The 20,328-nt window shown below is 39.1% G+C and overlaps 1 protein-coding gene across 2 annotated transcripts in view; it reads left to right on the forward strand.

Moving 5' to 3' along the window:
- Nucleotides 1–458: 458 nt before the first annotated feature.
- Nucleotides 459–20,328, forward strand: part of Rhoh (ras homolog family member H) — a 39,371-nt gene continuing 19,501 nt past the window's right edge. The window contains exon 1 of one of the 2 annotated variants that reach the window (XM_087187500.1): nt 459–714. The gene's annotated coding sequence lies outside the window, so the exon portion shown is untranslated. The remainder of the gene's footprint in view (nt 715–20,328) is intronic. The other variant, XM_021262424.2, reaches the window with a different exon arrangement.

Genomic DNA, 20,328 nt, shown 5'->3' on the forward strand with positions numbered 1-20,328 from the left:
CACAAATGCCCCACCTGCCGCCTCCCCTCACAGCTCCCGTGTTCACCAAGCTAATGTGTAGGTTCTCAGGTGCTTTTCCCTAAGCTTACGGTAACCAAGACCAGTCCTGCTTGAGTTTTTCCTTCTTCTTGATTTTATTTTCTCAAAGAATCATGTTGGTTTTTCACTCTCTGCTCCTGGAGTTGTACGTGGGGGATTTGCTGGAGGAAAATAGAATTATGTGGAGAGAAATGATTCGTGGATGGGGAAGACGTGAGATAAATTAAACACAAATGCAGCCATCCAGCAAAGGTCTCATTCTGCCTCTTAGCTGGCTAGGTTTCATGTTCTCATGGAGGGAAATGCACGTGTACAATCCCCGCCCCCCAAGCCCACACAAATGAAACCCCCTCTGCGGAGAAGCCAGCTACAGGAAATTGACTGATGCACAGGAACTTGCTAATCGCTTTTGTCACATTCAGATTGTTCCTGCTGGCTTGGTCACCTCACGCACACTAAGCCCAGCCATCTCTGGTTGGCTTCTCCACCGGTGTGATTTCATATTTTTAGTTCTTCCAACCTGAATCAGTCATATTCTTGGATAGAAAGGTCGGTGCATTCACCACACCGAAAAGGTTTGGGCTGTGTTTATGTTTTATCTACCTGCACCAAGCGAACTTGACTTCCGGAGTCAGGCATTTTGGTGTCAAGACATTTTCTGGAATTCTACAACAGGTAAGATTTTACCTCTTAAAAACTATTTCTTCAGTGTCAACAGGAATCTTTCTAATTGTATTTACCTTTTACTTTAGGGTAAACATGATAATTACTGTGTTCCACCTATTGTAAAATATGGAACCAACTTATAGTAGGAGGGGGAGTCACTCTGCTCTCTACCTCCTTCCCTAAAGACTGAACAAGGCACACATAAGTTTTTGAAAGATTAAAAATGACAATAGCTGGCTTTTTAGATGGTTTTCTAGATGTCTCCCTAGAGAGTGAATGGGCTTATAATTGACTGTGATTGAGCTCATCTCAACTCTACAGATGGTTTAAAATTTAAACTTTAAATATTACCCAGTGTATGATGAGTAAATCTAAATATCTTCTAATGTGTGCAGATATCAATTTTAAAAACATTCTAGTTCAGAAAAAACAGAAGAATCAAAATCATGTAGATTTGGATCCAGAATCCCTAGCTTGCTTGTTTCGTCTATTATCAATGATAACATCCACTTTCTAAAAGTAGTCTATGATGTATGTGTTTTGAAATTAAATTTAGCTTTTTTTTTTTGTACTGGGGATTGAACTTGGGTCCTTACACTTGAGAAATTTAGCTATTTGAGATAGTTTGATTTGGAGACATTAAGTAGAGTGGATTGTAACTAAGAAAAGTTTGGGAAACAGTGGTTTTTTTAGGTGCTTTGCTAAATTAAAGCTGCCATTGAAGTATTCAAGCAAGTGACAAGTAGTTGATGACCACTTATTGGTTCTGAGCTGGTACTGTAGAGGATATAGGAGAAATATAAAGAAAACTCTACTTTGAAGGAACTTAGAAGCTAGTAATCATGGCGAGAAGTACATCTGAGGCAGCAGTGGCTGATGGGAATTGGGAATTGATGGGGTGGCAGGGGTTTAGGAATTCCAAGAGTTCCAGAACAGGCACTTGTGTGAGGGAGCTGGAGTAGTCAGAAAGATAAGAGCTTTGGAAAGGTATGAGGTTGGAGCACATGGAGAAGGGAAGGTTATTTCAGACTTGGAGCACTGTGTGGCCTTTGACAAAGGTGAGCCTGACTCGATGGAGGTGACCGGACTGAGGAGAAACAAGTTTGTTTTACACATTGCAGGAAATAGGGTTAGAAAGTTAGGGTGTGGGCAGATTAAGGGGACCTTGAATGACGGTTGAGAAGAATGGACTCTGTTCAATAGTTTTCTGGTCTTGTGCCATTAGGTTCCTCTTTATCAGCCCTCTCAGCTCTAACTGAGTTCCATTTGAGGGGAGCTTGGCGATTTTTATCTCTTCATCCTTGAGGTTGCTTTCTGCATCCCCAAGACTGTGTGTGGTCCCTCCTTTGTCCTTTGGTGTCTTCCCTCATCATCATTTATGCAGAGAAAAGCCTGTGTGGCTTGCGGTACATAGAAAACCTGTGCTTTTGGTTTCTATGTTTAAGGAGGACCTTCAATCATCCTGTAATTAATGTGGTCTTCCTCTTGGGAGGATGAGTTGGCCAGTGGATAAACAAGTCTGTGTTCCTCAAAAGCCAGTCTCTAAATCCCATGAAGTAGGGGTTACTTCCCTTGTGTGTCTGAATGAGATGTTATGGACGTGCTGCTGTTCTTTCTTTGGATGTTGCTTTAGGGATCAAGCATGTCGCAGTGATTCCTGGACCATGAAATATCTGTGTCTATGTAATACAAACCTACAGGAGGGGAGCCAGATTGCCTTATATTGAATCAGTTTGTTTTTTGGCTTTGGAAGCCTGAACAAATCATTTAAGGTCTTCAATGTTTGGATTTTTAAAAATATCTGTAATGACAGTAATAATAACTGAAAATACTAACCTCAGAGGGTTTCAAAGAGATAAATGAGATAAAAATATATGAAGTGCTTAGCCTATGTCTGGTATAAAATAAACTCTCAAAGATATAGCTATTATGATTCTTTAAAAAATTACTAGTTCATGTTTTGTTTTCTTTTTAATTATTTTTATTTTTTTAATAAAAAATTACTAGTTCATGTTTTAAGTACATGAAGTTACATTGATCTAAGGGAGTAGGTACACGCACGTAATATGTCTGGATTCTTTTTTTAAAAAATATGTATTTATTGGTACATTTTAGGTATAAAATACATTTACATTTATCATTGGGTGTTTGTACCAGAACGTGATGCATCTTAGTTTTTATGTCTGGATTCTTTTTTATTCCCTTCACCCTCCCCACCCACCTTCCTCCCTCCAACACTAAATCCTCTTTCCCTATTTTCATTATTATTGTTATTTTTAGTTTGTGTTACAATATATGATGTTTACATTCCTTGTGAGTATTTGATATGACTCCAAGTACCTCTATAATTCCACTCAAAGCATCAGCAAGCAACATCAGCCAGAGAGCCCTGCAGATAATGCAGCAGATACTCAGACGAGTTCCATTAGGAGCTGAGAAGCTGCTATGGGAAACCTTCAAAGATCAGTTTCAAATCTGGTTTTCCTTTTTTTTTTTAGTTTTTAAATTTTTTTGGTACTAGGGATCGAACTTGGGACCTTGAGCTTGCGGAGCAGGTGGCAGAACCACTAGCTAAATCTCTGGCCCTCCTTTTTTTTTTTTTTTTTTAAATATGTGTTATCACTATAAACAACCCAACTCTTGGGTCTAGTTTACACTCAGTGTTGGAAATACCTGGCCTCTATGTGTCACTCCCAATTTCCTTTGAAAGGAGGATTGGCGTTGGAAATGGTAGTTTGCAGGCAGCTGGTCCCAAGCCAGGGATCAGACTGTCTTCATTCGTGTCCATAGCCAAGACCAAATAGCTAAGACTTGGCTATGGACACGAATGAAGACAGCTTGGAGTTACAGACAGAGTGACATTTCTTCCTGGGATAGTTTCAGTCGTATTATTTAATTTTGGGATACTTAGATTTTAGTACTAGCAAGGTACAGCTGAAATGCATTTGTATTCAGGAGTTGGAACCATTTTGATTGCTCAAAAAGCTCATTTGGGTATGGGATGCTTGGGTCACAGTGAAAGCCAAGATTGAAAAGCATCTTGTTTCCCCTTCCACCCTCTAGATTAGACATTCTTTTGGATTAGAAAGACCCCTTTTAAAAATGCAAGTGCAGCTGGTATGTTAATTATGCAAGAGATTCTTAATTATGTGTGCAGATTACTTTAATCAAACAGTAATAATGTTTTGTTTCGAGAGACCCACTGAAAACATAATGGAGGAAATTTGAGGCTCTGTGAGTGGAAATGGATGGACATGAATTATGCCAGGTGGCATAATTCAGTGGTGCATGGAAGGCATCAGTACTAGGGGTTGGATGCAAAGTGAGAGGAGGGGGGTGTGAAAGATGGAAGGGAGATCGGGGAGGAGGGAGTGGGGCCCTCCATGGCTCTTTGGTCATTTGACTCCAGCAGCTGCTTGAATCCCCTGAGTAACTTCTTGGCAACTTGCATGATATTGTCATGCTTTTCCCCAGATTTGAACAGTTGTTCAGAGGTGATGTTAATTTGTCTAGTTCTGGCCTGGAATAGTGTTTCCTAAAGCTGGCTGGACATTAAAATCACTTGGAGAATTCCTGAGAATTCGGAATTTTCATGACTTATACCATTACCCTGGGAAGGGATCCAGGAATCTATGTGATAGAAAATATAAGCCCCAAAACAACTTGGAGCAGTGATTTTACAGGCGGAGATGTGGGAGCCATTCATCTAGAAAGAAGTCTCCCACCAGCATCTAAGATGGTAAACTGAGTAAGTGCTGAGATGGGCAACTCCATCTCTCTGTTGTTGTGATTAAATTGTTGCACAGAAAAGACTTTATTTTGTTTTGAATCTGTTCCTTGGGATGAGTTCCTGGGAGTAGGATGCCTCGGTTAGAGGTGTGAGCTTCTGTATCTCAGTCATACTTTTGTCTTAACTTGCAAACATAGGTGCTACTTCTTTAAAAACTCTAGTCTCCCATACATAGTCTGTACATTATTTCTCTGGGGAAGCCCAAATAAAGAAATGTGCTCTCAGGGGAGAAAAGTGCCAAATCACTTCTCATCTTCCTTTCCCCGTAAGATAGAATACAATGAATTACATTTGGAAGAAATTTTCAGAGCATTGTGGAATACCCAAGTGGCTTCTTACAGCATAACTTAGAGCCTTCTTGTCTCTGAAGTTAATTTCTCGTAAAATCGAAGTCAGCAGTGACCTCTTCCCCATTTCGTAGAAAAGAAAACCAAGGAAGACAGTGAAGTAACATCCAGTACGGCTCTCATCACTTTTGCCATAAGAATCAAACATATAGTCATCCATTCAGTTTATTGTCAGAGTAAGTAAGTGATTGAGTATTGTATACATGACCTCATGGAAAAAAACTCTGTGTACTAAATGTGTGGGTGAGTAGGCAATGAATTGACCCAGACAGGAGGCAGACAAGGACTCTATCTTTTGTGTGCATGTATGTATTATGTTTTGTTCATTATTTGAATAACCTGCTGATCTAAAAGCATGGTCATTATTTGTTAAACAGGAATAAGGTGAATTTTCATTGGGCTTCAATACAAAAAGTGCTCTTGCAAAATATCAAGTGAAATGTTTACAGTCATGTTCTAGAACCAGCCTGCACTTGCTTGCAAGAGCAAATTGTAATATTTCCAGAAATATTGCAACCCAGTGGAGTTATTTGCTATTTTTCTGCATAATGGAAGTAATAATATACTACTACTGAATAATATATGCTACTGGATTGCCTCTGTTCAGTGATGTCATCATGTTGGTAGCTAGAAATTGGCCATAATGGGAGTATTTATGCCACAGAAATCAGCAAACAGAGTCAGGCTTCTTACCTTTTATTTTTTGAGAGCCTGTTGCTAAAAATTTTCTAGCATATCACTGAGGAACTGTGTGAGATACAAAATGTGGCAATTTGCCAATAAGTAAAAAGTGCCAGTAAAATGTCCATCCCATTCCATCTCTGGAAATTTATTCTAAATAAATAATTGAAAGAAGGAAGAAATAACATGCATGAACACATTCACTGTATTATCATTTATAACAGCAAAATCTGAAAATAATCTAAATGCGAAGCAGTAGGGGTTCTCAAAGCATTAACTCCATGGAATATCTTGTGGTCGCTAAAAGCCATAGTTATGATAGTTAATGGAAATATATTTGATAGCATGTTAAGTTAGTAAAGGAGGATTAAAAATTTTCATTACATTCTGATTCTCTGATGAGTGAGAATTAAATATGATCCATAAAAAGTGCAAGTGCAGTATCTGGCATGTTAGAAGGGTGAGATGTAGAATTTGGTTCATTTATTGTGGTAGTGCTGTGTTCATTTAAAACCTTTAGAGGGCCGGGGATTTAGTTCAGTGGTTCTACCACCTGCCTCACAAATGCAAGGTCCCCAAGTTTGATCCCCAGTACCAAAAAAACCCCCAAAACCTTTGGAGAGGGGGTCTAAAAACGTGATCTGAGTTGTTTTAAGAGGAAGCTCTGAGGAGTTTTGTGGACCAGGTGAGGCTTGCATGCTCCAAATCCCTGGGCAGGGTACTGTGAAGGGAGTTGGGGTCCAGGCATCTAGAGTTGGTGCAAAGGGGTCCTCAGAGCAGCTGAGAAAGGAGGAAGTGACTGCCTGGGCTCTGAGGACTTGCTAAAGTAGACTGTAAGAACAGACAACTAGCGTCCTATACTAAGGTCCCAAATATTTTCTGGACTCAACTTTAATATGTAGACTGAGAAATATCACAGGGAAAATCTAGTGCCAAAGTGGTGAAGAGGGGCAAAGAGAACATTTCTTAGGAAGAGACGGTGATTTCAGAGGGGAACAAGATGCATGTGGAAATAGTTCCATTTTGATTTTTTAAAAATAGAGGCTGAAACGAGAGAGGCTATGGTCTTCTAAACCTTGGGTTCTGAGTTCTTTTAAGAATCACCTGGAGGGGTGAAGGACATGTTAACGCAGCATCCGGGGTCTCACCTCATGCATTTTGATATGGAGACTGGTTTGGGCTTAGCAGACATAGGCATTTGAGCAAGTTCTCCCACCTTATAAAAACTCTGATGTGAATGATCCGCAGATCATATTTGAGAAACACTAATAGATTAAAAGTAATGATTTAGCTTGGTCCAGGGACTGACACTCTCTGACTCTCTCTCTCTCTCTCTCTCTCTCTCTCTCTCTCTGTGTGTGTGTGTGGTGGGTGAGGCTGTTACTTGGAGGCTTGGAGACTACAGATTTCTAATGTAAAGGAGATGTGACAACAGAGAAAGCCAAGAAGGGACAGGTTATTTGCCACAGAAGTAAACTAAAAACAAGAGGCCATCCTTATGATACTCCATTAAAGGAATATAGTTTTAACCACAAAATTCCCTTCCACAGTTAAATAACCTTCATCGGGTACTTGAACCAACTGAAAGTATCCATGAACAAGGAAGCTACAAAAGAGTGAAGTGGTCATGGGTAAGGTTGAGGACTCATGAACATTTTATTTCAAATCACCAGAAGGTGGTAATTAAGAATAAACTTATAGGCCGGGTGTGGTGGCACACGCTTGTAGTCCCAGCACTCTGGAGGCAGAGGCAGAAGGATTGGCGAGAGTTCAAGGCCAGCCTGGGCTACATAGCGAGTTCAGGGCCAGCCTGAACTACACCAGGAGACCCTGCCTCAAAAAAAACAAAAAACAAACAAACAAAAGAATAAACCTATAGTAGAATATGGAGGAGTTATGTCCAGAAAACATTTGGGGCTTTAGTGTATCATAACATTACAGTAAACAAGCATAGAAAGAATAATTTTTACGAAAATATAGAGTGCTATACACACACACACACACACACACACACACACAGAGCTCTAGTACTCCAGCTAGTAATAACAATTAGACATATACCATACCAATAATATGTTACAAAATAAACATATTGAAAGTAAGTGACATTGTAGCAGAAACCATGGGTCTGAGATCATCTGCTTCACCTGGCTTGAGAAGTTCTCCAAAAGCTTTTAATGTCCTGTGTTCTTACCCTGAACATGATCACTTTATTCACGTTCCCCATAATCAGGGTCTCTGTTTTCTCAGAAAGTGGCCTGATAAAGCACGGATAAGCCAAGGGCCCACCTTTACATTGGAGGCCCAGTTCAGGGCACATTGGATGGGTGAGGGTCTGACACTGGGGTCAGACATCCTACACAGGCACCTTCCGACCATCCTAGTCCCCACCTGGGTTTTTTTGTGGTTGGCTCACTCTGTAGAGCAGTATTTCCTAGTCACAAATTCCTTTGAGATATGATGAGAGATGATGCTTTTCTTTGAGGGAAAGCACATAGATAGGAATACATATATTCGGTGTACACTTTTAGGGCATTTCAAGGCCCACGAAAGCCCATCCATGGACTTTAGGGATCCAGAGACTTCACGTATAGAACTCTTGCCTCAGAGCTGTCAGTACAGTAAAGGAAGCATTGCAGAAGCTGAGAACATCAAGTTCTGGTCATGTGCATCAGATTAGACAGCGATGCGGACTCCCCAGTTGATGGCTGGAAGGAGGGTAAGATGGTAGATAAGATTTTATATCAGATTCTCAAGCTGAGTTGCATGTGGGGCTAGAGTTTGTTTTAGGGAATATATGATTAATGCTTTAAGTGCTTAGTTCTGAATTCTCTCTCAGGGTTGACTTTAGTGTCTTCCTTACTGTCACATGTGGTCTTTGATAGCATAGAGATGCTGGCATATCGTAAACACCGGGCTGGCCAACTCCAGACGGTAGCGAGAGAGTGGCAAGGGCTTCTCTGACACTACTCTGCTCTTGACACAGCCAGCCCGTTTTCAGGGGAGAAGGCATTATTAGCTGGGATATCACGTGCTTGGTTCTGAGTGTAAGATGTCACTTTTCCTATCTGGACCTGAATGTCTGATGACTTTGGAGATAGTCCTCTTCCTGTGTAGCCTCTGACCATGGAACCCCAGTTGGCCACAGTCAGTTAGTGGGTGCCTGACTTACATCTTGGGGAACTGAGTATTTTTGGTTGAAAGTTCATGTCTTTATTAATTTCTTGTCCACCTGGCCTGTGATACCAGGCAGGATGTGGAGACTGAGCCCAAACCCATCTGTTTTAACTGGTCGGCTTTGCTGAAAGTGATGAGACCATGGTAGTGCGTCATGGTCAGAGCACACTGACAGGATGGGTTGAGAAATGAACCCATCTTCAAACCTCCAGAAAATGAACTGAGAACATATGAATCAAGGTTCTCTTTGCGGATAGTGTGAGAATTGCACATCTATGTTTGAGGTAGAAAATGAAAATCTTTAACATGTAACAAGTGCAATTCACCTTCGATTACCATTTTGGTTATTGTATACCCATGATTAGGTTTCCTACCACTTTCAATGTGTACTTTAATAATAATGCATCATGTAACCCACAGTTCTCAAAACACAAATACGGAAGACAGGCCTTGATTTATGATCACTAATTTATGAATTTTCAACTTTATTATGATGCCCATACAACATGCAATCATTCTGCTTTTCATTTTTAGTACAATACTCAATAAATTACATGATATATCCAACACTTTATTATCATATAGACGTCATGTTTGATGTTTTTTCCCAACCATAGGCTAATGTTTGTGTTCTGAGTATGTTTAAGATAGGATCGGCTAAGCTATGACATTCAGTAGGTTAAGTGTACAAAATGCATTTTCTTTTTTCTTTTTCTTTTTTTGCACTTTCAACTTAATGATATTTTCAGTGTAGGACATAACACTTTATAAATTGAGGAGCATCTGTTTTCCATGTCCGCTAAATGCCAGCAGCAGTCTCTGGAAATGGCTTCCCCTGAGCTTGTCATTACAACCAGCAGCCTAGATGCTGCTGTGGGCAATAGCAGGCAATCTCTCTCCTCCATGTTTCTCCTTTCCTTTGGGTAGAAGCCCTACTTTCCATCAGTCTCACCCCACTCCTGGTCCAGCTAATACCCCTGGAACACCTCTAAACACACATCCCTCACCATGAATTTTTCCTTCCTATGTCTCTTGTACTTTCTTTTCAGTTGCCACAAAAAATTTCTACTGATGTTTGTTCCCAGGCCTGGTTGAGAAAGAAGTACAAGAGTGCCTGTGATTATGCCTCCTAGCAAAGAGAAGAAAAGCCATAGATTTGGATTCACATTTAAAAGATGTAAAGCCATTGCCATCAGCTACAGAAATCTGCAAGGTGTCTACAAATCCCCTTTGGTATATGTACTTGATAAAACCTGATTTTCCAATATTTTTTGGAGTGACTGGCTGAAATTTATATCAGTATTTTTCTTTTTCTGGTTGTGATGAGGGAGTATAGGGGTGTGGAGGTAAATACAGGAAGTAGGAGGGGAAGAGTTAGCAAAACTTTACATATTGGCAGCACCACAATTTCCTATATCTGCTAAAATAATATTGTTACTGTATTCCTATACACAGAATATCTGGCAGTGTCAGAGCAATATAGTAATAATGTTAACTTTTAAAATATAATAGTAAGTAGGTATATAATGGTGATGCATATTCATTGTAGCGAAAGTGTCATATAACTTTTAACTTAAGTATACTTATACATGTTTTATTTGTAAATCTTAAAGTTTTTATGTATTAAAATGGCCACCATCCTGGTGTTTTCCTTCCAAATTAACAAAATCTATTTTAAAAGGCTTCAAAATTGCTTTCTCGTGTAATAGAAATGCAGCTAATGCATAAAAGATTGTTTGAATTAATAAAGGGCAACTATGGGAATCTCTGTTTGGTTTTTCTTTTTGGTACCGGGGATCGAACTCAGGACCTTCTGCTTGTGTGGCAGGTGCCGGAACCACTGAGCTAAATCCCTGACCTAACTACGGGAATCTTTTTGAAGCCTCTAGCTATCTTTTTATTTTATTTATTTATTTTTTGCTTAAATTCTTTTATTGGTACATTTTACTTAAACAATACATTTACATCTATCATGGGGTGCTTGTACCTGTACATGATGTATCTTGGTTCTTATTTTTTCCCCATTCCCTGTGCGCCCTTCACCTCCTCCACCCTTTCCTATTTACATGGACTTTGTTTCCATTTTTTTCTTTTCTCATAATTTTTCCTTTCCCTTCTTTCCTTTCCCCTTCCCCTCCTCCTTCCCCTACCCCTTTGGATCTTTTCTTCCTATTTCAATTATCAATTATTCGCTTTAACCCTTATTTACACTATCAGTTTCTCACACTAGAGAAACTATTCGGTATTTACATATGTGTGTCCTATTTATTTCACTTAACAGTATGGCCTCAATATGCATCCATTTAGCTATAAATGTCTCTAGTTTCTTGTTCTCCTCTAGCTTTTCTTTCTTTTTATCCTCTACATTTCAGAAAAAGCACTAAAATGTAGATAATGGCCATATTTCTAGTAACCCGTAGAAACATGAGAATACATGAGTAGTTTTCACCTGGTGGCAGAAAGATCCTATGTAAAACATAGATCAGAAGATCAAAATAAAACCAAGAGTTTTGGATTTCTCCAAGGGCTGCCTATGTGACAGGTTATACAGCAAAGACCCATCATACACATACATATATGGGAAGAAAAATTGAAGTTTCTCTTGTATTAGGGGCTAGATGCCTGTAGTTTCAGTTTAAAAATTAGTTTGTACAAATGTACTTAAGAAAAAAAATCACCAGTGTTTTCAGCTTAAGTTCATGTTTATTTTTGACCTGTGAGCAGCCAGCTTCATGAAGTGATATTATTGTAAAGTTCCCTCTCACTTACTAACCTTCTCTTTGGAGGACTGAAATAATCATACTTTAAAACTTTTTCTACATTCATTCATGTATTCAGAGTTTAAACATTAGTGCTCTTTCCTTTAGAATTTTGTCGTTATTGGTTTGTCGTTATCTCCGCAGATATGTAGCTCATTATTTATCCATCAATTATAATTATTTTTTGTCTCCTTTGTGAATTTTGAGAGTGTGTACTGATTCTTAAGTACTGCATTATTCACGCGATTAATAACCAGGGTGAAATAAAGAATAAATGGCAAGTTTAGTTGTCCTTAACATCAGATTAGAAACCTTTAAATTTTATAATATTTTCCCTTTTCCTATAAAATATTGGCCAAAAATACAATGTATAAATAATATCACCAGGCAGTCAGGGAAGAAACCCAAACCACTCTTTCTTCTCTGCTTAATATGCTCTATTTTACATTGTGATCTTGGATTTAGATGGCCTCAGAAGACTTCAGAAAAATTGCAAGTAGTTGGGCAGTATGAACAAATAGCTGTTAAATATTAATAGCCTTTTGTTACTTCTAAGAATTATTCCTATTTTTAGTATGTGCTGCCGACGTGAGCACAACTTCTAAGAATTATTCCGAAAGGAACCATATAAGGTGTCTGTAATAAAGGCAGATCTTCTCAACATGATTTTTATAGTAGAGAAACTTAGAATGAATCAAAAGTGCTCAACAGAAAGCTATGAGTAAATAAACTATCTTTCATCCTATTAAACATTAATTGTGATTTTTTTGAAGAATAATAACAAGTGAAAAAATTCAAAGTATAAAATCATATATATATTATATATATAAAAGGTTTATATATGTATTTTTATTCCTGAATTCAGAATATGGAAGTAAATAAACCAGTATATTAAAAATTATTTTCTAGTATGTGATAAGGTTGCATATGATTTTAAGATGTTCTCCATTTTTTCTATAATTAGCATGTATTATTTTTATATGAAAAGGCCAGTAAGTTTATTAAAAGAAAATCAATTTCTGGTGTAAGGTTAGCAATAAAACTAGTAAAAGGATTCTGACCTGAATGTTGTTTATCATTTTGAAGGAAATTGAATACTTTGAAAGCTGTACCATTATATCTTTTAAAATTTAGGGGAGCTTTAGATTTAGAGAAGTTTCAGGTTACTTGGGTCTTGGACCTTAATAAGCATAGAAAAAGCTTTTTTTTTTTCATGCTGGGGATTGAACCCAGTGCCTTGGGCCTGCCAGGCAAGAGCTCTGTTCCTGAGCTACATTCCCTACAGTAGAAAACCATTTTTAATGAGAGATGTTGGAGTTATTAAATAGGTTTGTGAATGGCTTATGTTGTTAAAATAAGAAAGAATTCAATTTATAGCTAGTTTCAGAATTTAACCAACACATAAAACTTTAAAGCGATGAATACAGATGACTATTTCTGAATTTTTAACATGTAAAGAGATTCCTGTAGGGATCTTTTAAGAAGCACATTTTCCTTATGTATCTTAAATATTCAATTTGGGAATAATTGACTTTCAAATATTTCAAAGGACATGCTTATTGGATACATCATAAATGTATTTATTTTGGTGTGAAGTAGGAAAGTTATATTATCCTTTCATGGCCATTTTTCTACACAGCAATATCAAGTATCTAAAAGTTTGTTCATATCAAATGCCAAATGTTAATTGAAATATTGTAAAATTCTTTGAAAAGTTGATTAGCAAAAAAGAGTTTTCCATTTCAACATGAATGCAGTCTCATGTTTGATTGCATTCATGTGTGCAGTATTCCTGATTACAGTTTTTGTTGTGCACACTCCTTTCTGGCTTTGGTTTAAATAACTCAAGATCATGCTAGGACTATTCTTGTTGAGAATACAGCATATCAGCAATGCTTTCAGCTGCAAGCTTGTATAATACTCAGGATTCATTCTCCTGTGTAAGAAGAAGTCTGAGGCCTGGGTCTTTGGCCCAGGTTCAAGGACTTGGTCAGACTGTCTGCAGTCCTGTCTTTCCTTGTCCTGGGAGGTGCAAGATAAAAGCTGCAGCTTCCATTTCCTCCGCCTTTCCCCCCATTCTAGAGCAAGGAGTAGGGGTGGGATGTGGAAAGGAGGGTGAGTTGGCTGTGGCTGTCTGTTTCCAGGAAAAGTAGAATTTCCCAAGATTTCCAAACAGTTATCACCCTCTGTGCCATTGACTAGGATGGGGTTACATAGCCACCCTAGCTCTGAGGAAGACTGAGAAACAGAAATAGAATTATAATTCCCTTCTTAGAACTTTTTTTTGGTACTGGATTGAACCCAGGGTCTTTGGGCTGAGCAACACCTTCAGTCCTTTAGTCCTTTTAAAATTTAATTTAATTTTTTATTTTGAGATAGGGTCTCACTATGTTGCTGAGTTGCCTAGGCTGGTCTTAGATTTGTGAACTTCCCAACTCAGCCTCCCAGAGTCCTGGGATTACAGGCCTGCACCACTGGGCCTAGCTAAACCGTGAATTCTTGGTATCGGGGATCAAACTTGGGACCTTGCACTTGCGAGGCAGGTGGCAGAACCACTGAGCTAAATCCCCGGGAAGACCATGAATTCTTAAAAGGGAGGGTGGGGGAAAGGGGAAGTGGTAGGGCTTGGGGTACACATGAGGGTGGGGTGGCCCTGTTGGTGTTATCCCTAAAGAGAAGAATATTCTTTTGTAGAATGAGAAAGGCAGGGCAAGAATTTTGTTTTTACCCTTTAGTCTATATAAAGCACAAACATATGTAACAGCACATGCACAAATATATAGCATATCCATGGTATTAAAATTGCATTTATTTAAGGAAAAAGAAGTTGGGAAACATTGATTTAGATCAAACATGACTTCCTGCCCAAGGCTTTGCATATTGTCTTACAAACAAAATTGGATTCTATTACTAGTGACAAAGACAGGCCCAGATAGTGAACAAAATCTAATAATGCCTGAGATATATCATGTCACAAACTAAATTAGTGGACAGTTAACACCTCCTTGTAATTGTTAGTCCTAACTTGTTGGACTGTAAGCATCTTCACAGGCACTATGTCTTCTTTGACACCAGGCACACCAGGCCCTCAGCGTGTGTGTTTTGTAGGGTGAATGGAACAAGCACCATTTTCCCTAATACACATTTTGCAGCTTGACCAATCACCTCCTAACATCAATTTGCACATATTTTTGTACCCGGAAACCTTTATCAATGTTTCAGTCACTTTTCACATTACTGAGACAAAATATCCAACACCCAAAGTTAAAGGCTGAAAGGTTTATTTAGCTCACAGTTTGTAGAGGCTTCATTTTATAGTTGGCTGTCTCTAAGGCAGGGTGACATGGCAGAGGGGCATCGCAGAGGAGGAACAGTCCATAACAGACAGAAGTCAGCAAAGCAGCAAAGTATCGAAGTATCTTATTTAGTTTTTGATCTATTTTATGCTTTGGTGCACTTGATTAGGTAACTAATGTATCCAAATCTCCACTTGTTACTTCCCTGGTTCCAGCATCTGTATCTCAATCTTATCTCCACAATAGGCTAAATTCTAGGAGAGCCTGGAGTCTCCCACAGTGCCCAGCACAGTGCTCTGTGAATAGGAAAAAATTAATAAAAGCTGGTTGACTAACAGATAAAATGGATAAATATCAATAGATAAAATGAGAGCCAGTAAGTTGTTGAAAATTATTTTCCTGGAAGTTCTAAAACCCATTGTGTATGTATTTTAATGTAGATATACCCAACATCATGGGGATTCACTCACAAGAGAAAAATCCAGTGCTGTACACTCACTCTGCCGGGCCTTCTGGTTCCTGCACCTCGCTGTGAGAGAGGGCTGGAGATGTAGAGGGTGATGTGAAGCCCAGGGGTTTGGAGCAAGCCTGGATTTAAGTAAGCTGTGGCTCTGCTCTACCAGCTGTGAGCACAGGATGCGTTATGGATTTCTTGGTGGCCCTGCCACCACGTCTGTGAAATGGGGGTCTTACCTACCATGCTGTTGTGAAGATATATGAGGTCATGTAGGGAAGTGCCTGTGTCATGGCCTGGCACTCAGGAAATGGTGTTCAGGTAGTTTGGGTTTCTGCCTGACGTTTTGGGGGCAGAATTCTTTTATTTTTCCAAGTTTTCCTCACAGCATTCCTGTGAAGAAAGGCAGTCTCTTATTTGAAAGGTATAGACATGTGTTACTTAGTGACAGAGAAAAGTTCTGAGAAATGCATCCTAGGCAATTCCGTCATTGTGTGGGCATCATGAAGATGCTCATACCAATCAAGACACCTGTGGCAGTGGGCAATATAATTTTATGGAACCCCTGTCAAATGTGTGTCCATCATTGACTGAAATATTGCTATTCGGTGCACAACTGTGTTTCTGTCTCAGGAGCTGGAATAAGAATGATACATATTCACATTTCATAGCATTTTGAGCTGGTATGAAACCCTCTTGTTTTATGAATGATGAAGCTAAGGCCTGGAGAGGATAAAAAATTTCTTTCTGGTTACAAAGTCAGGGACAAAGATGAAAAATTTAACCTACTTAAATTACTCTTTTTTTTTTTTTGGTACCAGGGATCAAACTCAGGACCTTGCACTTGCCAGGTAGGTGCAGTGCTGCTGAGCTACAATCTGACCCACTTAAACTACTCTTGATTAGGGCTTAAAAAAAAAAAAAATCTTGTCTAAGATTGCTTGATCTCGCAAATGAAAAATATCAGATGCCAGTTAAAATTGGAATTTCAAATAAACAACAAATAATTTTTCAGCCTAAGTATGTGCCACAGACGTTAGTTAAAGAAAAAGAAATACTTTGTCTGGAGAACAAATTAGAAAAAAATAAATGCATAGGGGATCTTGGATATACAATTATGCTATTGGATTGCTGTTTCAATAGGTATTGAGTACGTGCCTTTGAAAGGGAAAAGATCTCTGGACATGATTCCATATGCCTGCAAACCCAGCACTCTGGGAGGCTGAGACAGGAAGATTGCAAGTTTGAACTCAGCAGGAACAACTTAGCAACTTAGCAAGACACTTTCTCCAAAATAAAGCGGGGGTGGGGGGCGACTGGAGAGGTAGCTCAGTGCAAATGTCATGGTTGAATCTCCTGTACTGCAAAGAAAGTAAAAGGGTGGGGGATTCACTTTGGGGATGTAAGGGTGTTGGTTTTTTTTTTTTTTTTTTTGGTACCAGGGATCAAACTTGGGTCCTTACACCTGCGCAGTAGGCGGTGAAACCACTGAGCTAAATCCCCCGCCCTGTTGATTTTTTTAAAAGTTGCTTTATTACAACATTTTTGAACACATCAAAAAAAAAAAAAAGTAAGGCCGGTCCCTATATGCCCATCCCCCAGATTCAGCACTTGGCAGAGTAATTTTGAGGATCAAGTTTGGGGAGAATGGCCTTCTGCCCTGAGGGTGTGAATAATGACACTTCCTAGGGCCATGGGGTGGGAAGAAATGCAGGGAATAAAAGGCCAAATGTCAAATGCTTCCTCGAAGCTCACTTAGGATCAGTAGCATGAGCCAGGTGGCTCCCATCCACACACTGCACACTGGATTGTGATTCCTCAGCTTGCTTTGTCCTCTGCCCAGCATCCATACACTGCCCACCATGTCATTAGAGTGCAACACATAGCTGGAGGTTAGATTGCATCTTTGCTGTTGCTTAGAGTTCAGATGAATGACATTTCCGACGATCAATCCACAGATGACATAAGAAACCGATAACTACTGAAATTCAGGAGGATCCCAGGCTTTAATGGGAATGGCCCAGAACATGGGATTAATATCCAAAACATGTTTTCCAATGCCTCACTTTTGTATATAGGTGTTTGTTTATTGTTTGTTTGAGTTTGAAACTTCTACCTCCTTCAATCAAAAATGGCTTTGAGGAAAGAATAGTACTGGAAACATATTCATGTAAGTGTGGAAATTTTTTTTAAAGGTTGACCTCCGAAGGATATTTGCATTTCAACAAATGTGAAGAAAGGAGGGACTGCTTCCCTAGTGGAAGACATATGGGGTTGGGAGGGGCTTTTATTCCCTTTTATGCTAACCCATCTGGTAAGGCTGTGCCCTGCCGGATGTCTGTTATGTCCACTGCTCCTATCCCAGAGGATTAGACTTTCTTGATTCTTATCTGTGGGGATGGCAGCAGCTGCTGATGCCAGGGAGCTGCTTCCTTTGCCACCTTCCTGTTGGAGTGGGGTCCCCTATTCTGAGCCTCTTGATCACAGATCAAGAAAAGTGCTGTGGGGATCTTGTCAGAGGTTTCTGATCTCTAGTTCTTAAAAACAAGGAGTCTAGAGCACTGTTTCAAGAACAAACAGAAATGATGACTCAGTGGAGAAGACACTGGAATTCAGCCAGGAGAAAATTGTTAGATGGAGAAAAAGAGATAACACACTTTTCCTCTGATGGAGAAAGGAGACCCTCTATATCATCATGTGCAAAGAGGAGGGTGCATTTTTTAACCACAGGCAGTTAATTCTATGTTAGCAAAGTCTCTTTGGACCTTGGAAAATACTGAGCGTGGGTCTCATTCTCGTAGTTTCTGATTTTACACTACACACACACACACACACACACACACACTCACTCACTCATCTTGGGCAAGATTAGCAAAACTTCATGGGAAATGATACACAGAAGAGAGGAGGCAAGAATGATTGCTCTCAACTATGTAATCCTGGAGCAACTGCCCTGCACCTCTGGGTTGCAACGTTCCTTCCTCTGGTTCCTTTGTTTTAGAAGTCCAGATGCACAAAACACAGAGTACTGTGAGCTTTTGCTTGGTGTAATGCAACTTCTTTAGTTTCCTCATTGGAGTTTGGTCAGTGGGCTGTGGTAGGGGTGGCACTTTGAGTGTGGTGTATTAGTCTGTTTTCTGGTGCTTCAACAAAATACCTGGGGCTGAATATTTATAAAGATGGAAACTACCTGGTAAGACCGACTGCCCATTTCCTTCCTAACTGTAATGTTTGGAATGTTTGGAATGTTCACTGGGGTTCCTCTCATTGGACAATGGGAGTGTCAGAAGTGGGTGCCCAGCTGGAGTCCTGAGGTGAAGGGGAGCAGGAGACCACTGATTTTGAACACCAAAACAATATCCCTTCCACTTTTGTCACTGTTGCTTAAGGTGTTACCATATGCCTTAAAATGATAAAAATGGTGGCTTTGTGTGTTCTGGAATGTCCTTGAAAGTTATTTGCATGGGCTTCAGATATCCAGGTGGACTGGCATCTTTCAAGTACAGATTTCCTCCCTCTCTGCTCTAAACAAGTCTGGGTAAGGCCTCCCTCCAGTTTCTTGCAATAGAGAGGAAGTGGGCTTGCTTCTCCTTCATGTCACCCTGATGGTGTGCCCTGTGGGGCCCCAGTTAAAATGGGGGCCATTAGCTTCTCTGTCTTGGGTGGACCCTGCACTTTGACTTTTATCATTCTTGGCCCAAGAAGCCATCAGAACTGCAATTATTTTTCATGTTTTATCTCTGTTACTTTTAGCTTACAAATGTGGCTTGTCTCACTGAGTTTTCTCATAGCCTGATAATTCTTTGGTATGTTTTTAGCTTTTTTATATTTTTAAGAACATAGTTTTTAAAAGCATATTTTAAATTGCAGTTTTAGGGTTTTTTTCCTTCAGAAAGAAGATTGGGATGAAAAACACAACTTGCCATAAGTAGATATTACCGTGTGAGCATAGAGAATGTAGCCTTTTTCCTTGCTAGACCAAAGCTGATTACTTTGAGTTTCAAATATTAAAAACTTTAAGAAGTTCTTTAAACCTGATTTTGAATGAACAAAATATGAATTTAGAGTAATATTTTGTTTACTAGATAACAGTCTATTTTTGCTGTCAAAATAGCAGTGAAATAAAATTACTTGGTATTTTTTGCAAAATAAGAGGGAGATATGTTTATGGAATTTTAAGTGATTAATGAGATGGATCATTTCACATTTCTTAAATAAGGTTTCTATTTGTTTCAACAATAGATAATATTACATTGGCAGTGTCAACAGAGTATGAAAGTGCTTTATTTTGACAAAACAATGACTAAATCAAGGGCCACAAAATAGTAGAACACTGCCTTTATGCAATAATGATTCATTGCTACCATTTCTTGGTATCAAAAGATGGTTATTACTCCTCCATCAACAAATAAGAGCCAGATTACCCTACCCTGAGAATTATTTGTCTACTTGCCAACAGTCAAGGTGAATATTTTGTGGAAAGGCCAATAAACAAAAGAGAGAAAATGAGACAAACAAAAAAAGAGACAGAAGGCCTTTCCACACGTACCTATCTGAGTCTTTGGGGAAGAGGTTTATTTCCCTGGGTGTTAGTTTTTTGTACTGGAAACCTTGAAGATTGGATTGGACCTATATTCCTCAAGTACAATACACATATCAATGGTGTAGGCAAGATCTTTTTAGGGGAAACATTTAAAAAACAATAGATTTTAAATATGTTTTAAATGTTTACATCTTTTTTTAATGTTTTCAGAAAAAATTTAAAACTCCGTGATTTCATACATTTGATTGCTTAGGACAAGCTATGTGAGTTCATTTAGAATTGACTTTTAAAAAGTTAAGTAAGTAAGAGCTCAGGTGATATGGAGGAGATGTGGCAAAAATGGCCAACTTGGTGGTCAGGTGACTGAACTCTGGGGGCAGAATTAGGTGGCTGGGCAAGGATAAAAAATAAGAACCAAGAGAGACTATGTAAAGGTGCAAATTTCCAATGATGAATGTCATTATATTGTATACCTAAAATATACCAATGGTTAGAATGAATAATTGATAATGCAAAATAGGAAGAAAAGGTCCAAAGGGGTAGGGGTAGTGGGAGGGGCAGGGGAAAGGAAAGAAG

The sequence above is a fragment of the Heterocephalus glaber genome, unplaced genomic scaffold (assembly GCF_053883595.1).
Source record: "Heterocephalus glaber isolate CG9 unplaced genomic scaffold, H.glaber_assembly_v1.0 deba00001509, whole genome shotgun sequence".
Classification (NCBI taxonomy): domain Eukaryota; kingdom Metazoa; phylum Chordata; class Mammalia; order Rodentia; family Bathyergidae; genus Heterocephalus; species Heterocephalus glaber.